The sequence below is a fragment of the Nylanderia fulva genome, unplaced genomic scaffold, assembly GCF_048542155.1.
Source record: "Nylanderia fulva isolate GAGA-0341 unplaced genomic scaffold, ASM4854215v1 Scaffold213, whole genome shotgun sequence".
In the NCBI taxonomy this organism is placed as follows: Eukaryota; Metazoa; Arthropoda; class Insecta; order Hymenoptera; family Formicidae; genus Nylanderia; species Nylanderia fulva.
Genome location: NW_028190279.1, coordinates 179,751 through 190,170, shown reverse-complemented (window position 1 = coordinate 190,170; position 10,420 = coordinate 179,751). Strand labels below are relative to the sequence as shown.

At 34.1% G+C, this 10,420-nt stretch overlaps 5 non-coding genes across 5 annotated transcripts; all 5 read left to right on the top strand.

The window, feature by feature from the left end:
* The first annotated feature begins 1,252 nt into the window (after nucleotides 1-1,252).
* On the top strand, nucleotides 1,253-1,327 carry TRNAS-GGA (transfer RNA serine (anticodon GGA)). The gene has a single exon. It is a non-coding gene; the product is annotated as a tRNA-Ser (tRNA).
* Nucleotides 1,328-1,972: 645 nt separating this feature from the next.
* Nucleotides 1,973-2,047, top strand: TRNAS-GGA (transfer RNA serine (anticodon GGA)). The gene has a single exon. It is a non-coding gene; the product is annotated as a tRNA-Ser (tRNA).
* Nucleotides 2,048-2,331: 284 nt separating this feature from the next.
* TRNAS-GGA (transfer RNA serine (anticodon GGA)) lies at nucleotides 2,332-2,406 on the top strand. The gene has a single exon. It is a non-coding gene; the product is annotated as a tRNA-Ser (tRNA).
* A 285-nt stretch (nucleotides 2,407-2,691) lies between these two features.
* Nucleotides 2,692-2,766, top strand: TRNAS-GGA (transfer RNA serine (anticodon GGA)). The gene has a single exon. It is a non-coding gene; the product is annotated as a tRNA-Ser (tRNA).
* A 285-nt stretch (nucleotides 2,767-3,051) lies between these two features.
* TRNAS-GGA (transfer RNA serine (anticodon GGA)) lies at nucleotides 3,052-3,126 on the top strand. The gene has a single exon. It is a non-coding gene; the product is annotated as a tRNA-Ser (tRNA).
* Nucleotides 3,127-10,420: the final 7,294 nt, after the last annotated feature.

Sequence of the window (10,420 nt, the reverse complement as noted above, 5' to 3'; positions counted from 1 at the left end):
TCGCGAATAACCATGTCGTTTGTTTAAATCTGGTCATAAATATATACATAACTATGTAATTTCTAATACATACCTATTTTGCTCTGAACGACTTGCGAGAGTTTTCCTTGGCAAATTTTTCCATAACAAACTACTCTTGTCCGCATTGTATATATTTTCAGGGTCGTATCCTTCTTCTTTCATTTCCACAGAAAACTGTTCAAAAAATAATTGTGCAATTTCGTTATCACTAGACAGACTTTCTCCTTGAACGCTGAGCTCGCGAATACCATGTCGTTGTTTAAATCTGTCATAATATATACATAAATATGTATGTATACATACATATTTATAATATAAGTATGCTGTCTTCTAAGCTGGGCAATAGAGCCAAGGAAACGAAACGAAAAATTAATTAAAACGGAACTGTATCTCAATTTGAGATCCCAAAGTTCCACATATAAATTAATTTCGAAACTTACATATGGAGAAATAAGCGAGAAAAATATAGGTCCGAAAAGTCGCTGAAGCGGGAATCGAACCCGCGTCTTTCACTTTCCGGGCGACTGCTCTTACCAACTAAGCTATTCAGACCCCTTCGATCCTATATTTTTCATTTGCCTTTTTAGTAGATGTTAGTAAATACCGCCGTGATTAGCCCAAGGCGTGAATAAACTCAGAAATAAATATTTTTATCGGCTCTCAATATAAATAATATGTATGCTGTCTTCTAAGCTAGGCAATAGAGCCAAGGAAACGAAACGAAAAATTAATTAAAACGGAACTGTATCTCAATTTGAGATCCCAAAGTTCCACATATAAATTAATTTCGAAACTTACATATGGAGAAATAAGCGAGAAAAATATAGGTCCGAAAAGTCGCTGAAGCGGGAATCGAACCCGCGTCTTTCACTTTCCGGGCGACTGCTCTTACCAAGAGGTCGCCCGGAAAGTGAAAGACGCGGGTTCGATTCCCGCTTCAGCGACTTTTCGGACCTATATTTTTCTCGCTTATTTCTCCATATGTAAGTTTCGAAATTAATTTATATGTGGAACTTTGGGATCTCAAATTGAGATACAGTTCCGTTTTAATTAATTTTTCGTTTCGTTTCCTTGGCTCTATTGCCCAGCTTAGAAGACAGCATACTTATATTATTTATATTGAGAGCCGATAAAAATATTTATTTCTGAGTTTATTCACGCCTTGGGCTAATCACGGCGGTATTTACTAACATCTACTAAAAAGGCAAATGAAAAATATAGGATCGAAGGGGTCTGAATAGCTTAGTTGGTAAGAGCAGTCGCCCGGAAAGTGAAAGACGCGGGTTCGATTCCCGCTTCAGCGACTTTTCGGACCTATATTTTTCTCGCTTATTTCTCCATATGTAAGTTTCGAAATTAATTTATATGTGAAACTTTGGGATCTCAAATTGAGATACAGTTCCGTTTTAATTAATTTTTCGTTTCGTTTCCTTGGCTCTATTGCCCAGCTTAGAAGACAGCATACTTATATTATTTATATTGAGAGCCGATAAAAATATTTATTTCTGAGTTTATTCACGCCTTGGGCTAATCACGGCGGTATTTACTAACATCTACTAAAAAGGCAAATGAAAAATATAGGATCGAAGGGGTCTGAATAGCTTAGTTGGTAAGAGCAGTCGCCCGGAAAGTGAAAGACGCGGGTTCGATTCCCGCTTCAGCGACTTTTCGGACCTATATTTTTCTCGCTTATTTCTCCATATGTAAGTTTCGAAATTAATTTATATGTGAAACTTTGGGATCTCAAATTGAGATACAGTTCCGTTTTAATTAATTTTTCGTTTCGTTTCCTTGGCTCTATTGCCCAGCTTAGAAGACAGCATACTTATATTATTTATATTGAGAGCCGATAAAAATATTTATTTCTGAGTTTATTCACGCCTTGGGCTAATCACGGCGGTATTTACTAACATCTACTAAAAAGGCAAATGAAAAATATAGGATCGAAGGGGTCTGAATAGCTTAGTTGGTAAGAGCAGTCGCCCGGAAAGTGAAAGACGCGGGTTCGATTCCCGCTTCAGCGACTTTTCGGACCTATATTTTTCTCGCTTATTTCTCCATATGTAAGTTTCGAAATTAATTTATATGTGGAACTTTGGGATCTCAAATTGAGATACAGTTCCGTTTAATTAATTTTTCGTTTCGTTTCCTTGGCTCTATTGCGCAGCTTAGAAGACAGCATACTTATATTATTTATATTGAGAGCCGATAAAAATATTTATTTCTGAGTTTATTCACGCCTTGGGCTAATCACGGCGGTATTTACTAACATCTACTAAAAAGGCAAATGAAAAATATAGGATCGAAGGGGTCTGAATAGCTTAGTTGGTAAGAGCAGTCGCCCGGAAAGTGAAAGACGCGGGTTCGATTCCCGCTTCAGCGACTTTTCGGACCTATATTTTTCTCGCTTATTTCTCCATATGTAAGTTTTGAAATTAATTTATATGTGGAACTTTGGGATCTCAAATTGAGATACAGTTCCGTTTTAATTAATTTTTCGTTTCGTTTCCTTGGCTCTATTGCCCAGCTTAGAAGACAGCATACTTATATTATTTATATTGAGAGCCGATAAAAATATTTATTTCTGAGTTTATTCACGCCTTGGGCTAATCACGGCGGTATTTACTAACATTTACTAAAAAGGCAAATGAACAATATAGGATCGAAGGGGTCTGAATAGCTTAGTTGGTAAGAGCAGTCGCCCGGAAAGTGAAAGACGCGGGTTCGATTCCCGCTTCAGCGACTTTTCGGACCTATATTTTTCTCGCTTATTTCTCCATATGTAAGTTTCGAAATTAATTTATATGTGGAACTTTGGGATCTCAAATTGAGATACAGTTCCGTTTTAATTAATTTTTCGTTTCGTTTCCTTGGCTCTATTGCCCAGCTTAGAAGACAGCATACTTATATTATTTATATTGAGAGCCGATAAAAATATTTATTTCTGAGTTTATTCACGCCTTGGGCTAATCACGGCGGTATTTACTAACATCTACTAAAAAGGCAAATGAAAAATATAGGATCGAAGGGGTCTGAATAGCTTAGTTGGTAAGAGCAGTCGCCCGGAAAGTGAAAGACGCGGGTTCGATTCCCGCTTCAGCGACTTTTCGGACCTATATTTTTCTCGCTTATTTCTCCATATGTAAGTTTCGAAATTAATTTATATGTGGAACTTTGGGATCTCAAATTGAGATACAGTTCCGTTTTAATTAATTTTTCGTTTCGTTTCCTTGGCTCTATTGCCCAGCTTAGAAGACAGCATACTTATATTATTTATATTGAGAGCCGATAAAAATATTTATTTCTGAATACATATTTATGTACATAATATATAAATAATATATACATAATTTTATGTACATAATATATAAATAATATATACGTAATAGACATAAATTTTTCACCTCCATAGCTAACCGTTACTTCCTTTGAAGTGATTAGGGCCATAAACGCCGTTGTTGAAACCACATAAATAACGCTTTATCCAGAAGCTGATGTTCTACATAGTTTATTACTTTTTTTTTTTAAAAAACCGTCATTATCCTTTACTAAACTTGCATATTTATAAAGGTCATTTTTTTTCTTTTTGATTAACCATATCGTAGAATGTGCGACGTTGTACTCAGCTGCCAATTTTGCAACGGATTCACCTTTTTCCAAGCAACTCAATATTGCTATTTTTTTAGAAATTTCTAATCGCCGGTATTTTTTCTTGACTTTGTCTATCTCACTGTATTTATGTAAATGCTCAATCGACGCGTTTTTGCATGAAATTGTCCTGAAATAAAATAACGAGTTTAGGAAATCTGTCAATGCACGGGACGAAAGTCAGCGATATGAGGATGCGCATGTGGTAATATATACATGTTGTGTGATCACATACGCATGCTTATGTCGCATTATTTTTGCAATTGCTATGCGACAAAATTATAAATATACACTCACTTCGTAAAATATGTAAGGATTCCGTTCTCCATGCTTGAGCACTGCACGGCACTGTGTCGAAGACAGAGAAGGAAAGAGGCTAAGTCCATTGTGACCGCTTTCTAGCATGCTATTGGATACCTCTCGTAGTCGGGTTTGTCTCCGCATCAACCCAACTGAGAGAGGTTCCACTGTATACAAAATTTTTTGTAATAATTGCAATTCCTGTTATATTGAGCGAATCAAACGTCATCTGGATACGCGCATAAAAAAACATAACTCTAACATCAAAAAACATGAAACTAATTCTTCACAAATAATTGTTGATCGTTAGTGACAAATTTCGACCTATAATAAGATGCATTTAATTCGATCAAAAACTGGAGAATGAAATTAATTATTAGTTAGTACGGCGGGACCGTTTAAGACAGTTATTGTAAGAGTTGCCGTCGCGAAGGCGACGAGCTCCGGCTACCTCGCCCATGCGGGCATACGCCACAACTGCTACCCACCGTTCACCGGAACTGCCTCGAGAATGGCGATAAAAAAATCCAGCAGCGCCTGCGGGCGTCCGCAGGATGGACAGTTTAGCCACAACGAGCGATCCCTCCTGCTTCTCCAGCTGATTTTCCTCCTAGAAACCGCACTTACGCCATTAGGACCCGATGTGCGTGATTCTGAAATTTCCGTGTCAGGTGAGAACCTGTATGACCCAGTGATCAGTTTGGAGCGTTTGTGCGACTATTCTGTTCCGCACATTATTGAAGAAGACGAAAGTGGTACGATTATTGTTTGAAGCAGAGATGGCAAAATATCAATTAGATTTTTTATAATTGAACAAATGATATGAACAGATTTAATTAAAATATTTTTAATTAACGATTAATTTTAGAAAGATTAGTTAGAGATCGTTACAATGACGATTGATATAAGCTAGATTAATCGAAGATCGCTTAATTAACAATTAATATGATCGAAGTCAATTGAAGATTATTTAATTGACAATCGATATAAACGAAATTAATCGGAGAGCGATCGATTAAACGATTAATACAACCTAATTTAATTAAAAGTTTTTCAATTAAACGATTAATAAGTTAATTTTAATTAGAAGTACTTTAATGGACGATTGAAAAAAAAAACAGATTCAATTGAAGACAATTCAATTGACAATTGATTTGAGCAGAAACAATTAAAAAATATATAATTGACGTTTAAATATAGCAAATTTAATGCGAATCTCTTCCATTAATAATTGACTTAAGAAAATCGATATAATTTCTCTATTTCCATTAATTAACAATGTGTAACAATTAATACAATTTTAATTTTAATCGAAGATGTTTGATTGATGATATTAATATCCTAAAAAAATCATAAAAATGAAAAGGTCAGGCCATGTTCAAAAGAAGATACTCAAAAATTTAAACTTTTCAAAATTTAAACGATCTAATAATAAATTATCACGAAAAGTAACTGATATGTTATTCAAGGTGCCAGTTTAAAGTGAACATACGTAAAGTGTATATTATCTAAATTTAGTAATAATATATTACCATGAAAAATAACTGTGATATTTTATTCAAGGTGCAAGTTCACATTAAACATACATACATATAAGTGAAACTGATTACAATTTGATTCTAGAAAATAAGTGCAATATGTTATTCTTAGTGCACAAAATATAATAGTCGTTTATAGAGATTTGATTTGAAATTCATACTAGCCCGTACAATGAAAAATAATTGCTCGTAATTCCAGAGTACCAATTTGTTAATGACTCAGAAAAATAACATGGCGGCCTGCTCTCAAAAAACTATAATGTTTTTCGATGTCTATTTAGAAATAATGTCGAAGCTCTTACAGAATAATTACTACAACATTTGAAGTACGAAAAGTATTACATTAGAAGAAGATTAGATTAGAATAAGGATTCAACGTATTTTTAAAAGCTCTACACACAACGAAGTGAATATACAAAATTATATACAAATACCTTTTTCTTCTGTATTTCTAAAGAAAATTGTAAGTTAAATGAAATCTTGCTATTCAAAACCTATTCTTCATGATCGCAAGACACTATTTTCTATTTAAAAGACGTCTGCTAAAATTTTAATAAATAGATATTATTTATGATAGAAATGAAGAATTTGTGCTTTACAGTATATGAATAGTACATGGTTATTTCAAACACTGAACCGATGCATACAACAAAACTTTTCTCTGTCTATTCAATAAATTACTGATAATGTTAAATCCCAATCACATATGCCACCTTGAGTAGGTTAATGATGGTCATTAACGGGAAATTTTACTAAAGAAAGATTGGAGATTTTTAATTTATACAATTTTCACAACTCTTATTTCAATTATTTATTCTACCCATCAAAAGTTTTTTGAGAGCAGGCCGCCATGTTATTTTTCTGAGTCATTAACAAATTGGTACTCTGGAATTACAAGCAATTATTTTTCATTGTACGGGCTAGTATGAATTTCAAATCAAATCTCTATAAACGACTATTATATTTTGTGCACTAAGAATAACATATCGCACTTATTTTCTAGAATCAAATTGTAATCAGTTTTACTTATATGTATGTATGTTCAATGTGAACTTGCACCTTGAATAAAATATCACAGTTACTTTTCATGGTAATATATTATTACTAAATTTAGATAATATACACTTTACGTATGTTCACTTTGAACTGGCACCTTGAATAACATATCAGTTACTTTTCGTGATAATTTATTATTAGATCGTTTAAATTTTTGAGTACCTTCTTTTGAACATGGCCTGACCTTTTCATTTTTATGATTTTTTTAGGATATCACTTACTTTTTAAAGTACAGATATATAGAGCAGCTTTCTAGTAATTCAAGTATTACAAATATATGTATTTTCGATTCTTATCACATAACTTTGTATAAGTAACAATTTATGCAATACAGTTCAAAATAATTGAAATATATGGTATATATGTACATATATAAAATATATAATTATATTATAGTATACATATATATTTTATTTAATCATATATGTAAATGTTTGTATAATTGTAATAACTTTTAACGATAAATTGCACATTTATTTCAATTGCAACAGAATGAATTTATATTCTTGTATGAATATTGAAAATAAAGAATGGGCCCCTCCATCGCCCATTCTCGTGAGAACGCAACCATATATTTTTCTTCGTCTCTCCGATTTTAACACGACATACATATTTCTGTCTGATAATTTTTTTCTTGATGATACTTTTTGAAATGTCATGAAGCCTAGGTCAAATTAGAAACTTATTGCACTCGTTTTAATGCAGCGCTTACAGCAGCTTTTATAAAGCGCCAGAGCAGCCAATATTTTATTTTGGCGCTTACGGCAACTTTTATACAGCGCTAGAACAGTTGATGTTTTAATGTAGCGTTTACGGCAGCCTTTATACAGCGCCATTATTTAATCTGTTCTAAGAACAATATTTATGCCCCTTGTGCTCCTTTGGGCCATTTTTTCTTGAACACTTCCATATCATTAGAGTAATGCCATTCCGATTTTGTGTCAGCTCTCAACATACACGTGTAGTGACCACGATTTATTTCTTCACTTTCGTGAAATATAGCGCTTATTAGCTTGTACTTTTTTTTATTAATCGTGATATTACTCGTCGGCACGGCGGTCATTCGATTGTTGATAATTTTTTTAGAAGCACCGTTTATAAAAGTATATAAATTGAGCTGTATTACTACGACGGATAAAGTTGATTCGATTACGGTTTTCTTTTTCAACACGGTGCCCTTACATTCGTTACAATTGCCGTTTATCGTTTCCCATTTAGAAAATTCTACATTAATCAAACTTTGTAGAGTGACACCTTTTTTCCTTTTTAATGTCGAATGTATAGGTAATATTAACAAACTACTGCTTTCCAGCTTAGTTACATTGTAATTACATTTGACATTCGAGCAACATGTTACGTGCTTTAATTCGAGTTTTAATACATCATTGATGTCGGAATATGTCGACATTAGAGCCGTAAAAAATTCCGAAACATCTTGTTATGTTCGTTCTTCGAAGCGTTTTCCGACAGATCTTCTAACCGCTTGAATGTTGCAATATTTACGTTCACCATACGCGCAGATAGCATCAGTCAATGCATTCAATGCTTTATTTTTCAGTATTTGTTGCCTAATACGTACGCAATGAAACGCACATTGTAATATTACATTAGCGTAACACGAAACAGCATCGTTATTGCATAGGCCATATATTTTCCACGTAACTATACTTTCTGGTTCCTCACAATCATAATTCTGCATATCATCAATGATATTAGGGATATCCCATCGACGATCGTACATTTTCACAACCTTTTTCTCGGACGGATTGATTTGTGGCAGTTCAGATTTGAATATAGATCTCAGTCGATTATATTCTACAATGGCTCTCGAGTTTGCTTTAACTGATGCTGGATTAAAATTTATCAAATGTAGGCCTTCCAATTTACTTACTAGTGACAAACCTACATAGGCTTGACCATCACTGAATACAGTCGTTCCTAAATCCATCATTGCATTGTTACATGTAATTCCTTCGATTATAAATAATTCGACATTCTTTAATTTGTCTCTCAAAATTTTCAAGACCATGTCTGACAATTGCGTATATTTTGGTGTAGATTCATGACTAACCGGTAGTTGAAACATTCTATGGATTGTCAAGCCATCGATATTGAATGCTGCGATACCCGTGGGAACAGATATGGCAGTCGTTTTTTCCAAATTTATTCTGATTCAATACTTAATCGTTTCAATTAGAAAACTTTTCCCTGTACCACCCTCGCCACTTACGTACAGTCGCAGAATCTGATTCTTATCTTGTAAAACTTGGCATACTCCATCAAAGACTCTTTTCTGGTCTTTGTTCAATTGCGACATTATTTGCGATAAATCAATCGGGTCGTCAATCTTACCAAAATCTTCCAGATCTTTCATCGCGTCGTCAGCTTCTATCGGATTACAATCCAGTTCATCGTCATCGGATTTGTCTCTGTCTGCTGTTTTCAGATCATTTTCACGCTTCTCGATTAATTCAGCAACGTTCTCAAAAGCTTTCTGTATTTCTTTGAGCCTTTCGTGATATTTCATTACCTTTGTTAAAACAGACTCTGAATTCTTAAAGGCATCCGTGTAAGTCTCGAATGTACCTTTGAGTTCACTCAAATCTCTCCATGGTTTGAACAGAAGAAGCAGCGAGTAAAAGTATTTTTCGGGCTCAGTTTTTATATTAAATCGATAATGGTTAATTAAATAACCCTTTTTTCGTTTTTTTAAAAATAAACCCGATGCCAGTTTGTAACACTTGACTTCGTCATTATTTGACATCTGTTTCGTAATTTCCCAGAATCTGGCAAAATCGTACAAATTCAATGATTCTAATTCCTGAGGTCTATTTGGATAGTAATCATCGATGAGTGACGAACAGTAAATATTCGTAGAATTTTCATCGAGAGCTTAAATTTCATTAAATGTTTTAACTTTTCTATTTCTCACCTCATTAACATCGATCCATTTGACCATGGTATCATTATCCGTACCGTACAAGGGTTTCCCTAATAGTGTATCCGCAGCTTCTAAAGCACCGCATTCTCTGTTATTTAATGAATGCATTGCAAAATTCCACAGTTTCGATGCCAAGGACTTATTCGAATCTATCACTTCAAAGTCTGTATTGCATTTTTCCGACTTTGTCGTGTATTTTGTTAAATATGAGTTTAAAAACTCTGATTTTTCTCTAATAAATTGTATGTCCATCCCAGGCTAATTTGATAGACGGATTATAATCATTTATAAACCTTTCCGACTCCTTGCGAGGAAGATCGTACAATCTGCTTTTACTGCGTAAATTTTTTCTACCGACTATCGAAGTGATAACGTCTCTTAAAACGAAATTCTCAGTAACTGGCCGAAGAAAATCGAACCGACACTTTCTGTATATATTAGTTTCCGTTTTTTTCGTACGCATGCAATACGAGTTATGTTTATGATTCTGATCACTTATTACCATATCGTACAACGTTGGCGAAACATTTTCATCTGGAATTTCACACGTTACGTATTTTTGAATAAACGTAGCAACTTCTTCATCCGGCGATTTTCCTAATACTGGAGCATCTTTTATCCAAATCATACAATGCATGTGCTGGATACTTCTACGTTGATATTCCAGTCGCCAGAAGTAATGAATAACCTTTCCTATTGGATTATCGGACGAACAAATAAAATCAATCATGGCTTTGAATTTTATGCACATAAATCTAGAAGTACTTACAGGATCGTATGCGATTAGTTCGCTGATGCCTAACTTCTCTTTATCGGGATTCATATCTCGTAAATATTTACCCAAATCGGACCATTTCCATTCACTAGGACTCAAAGTCAAAAACCACGTCGCTGGACCGTAATGCAAAGTCATGCA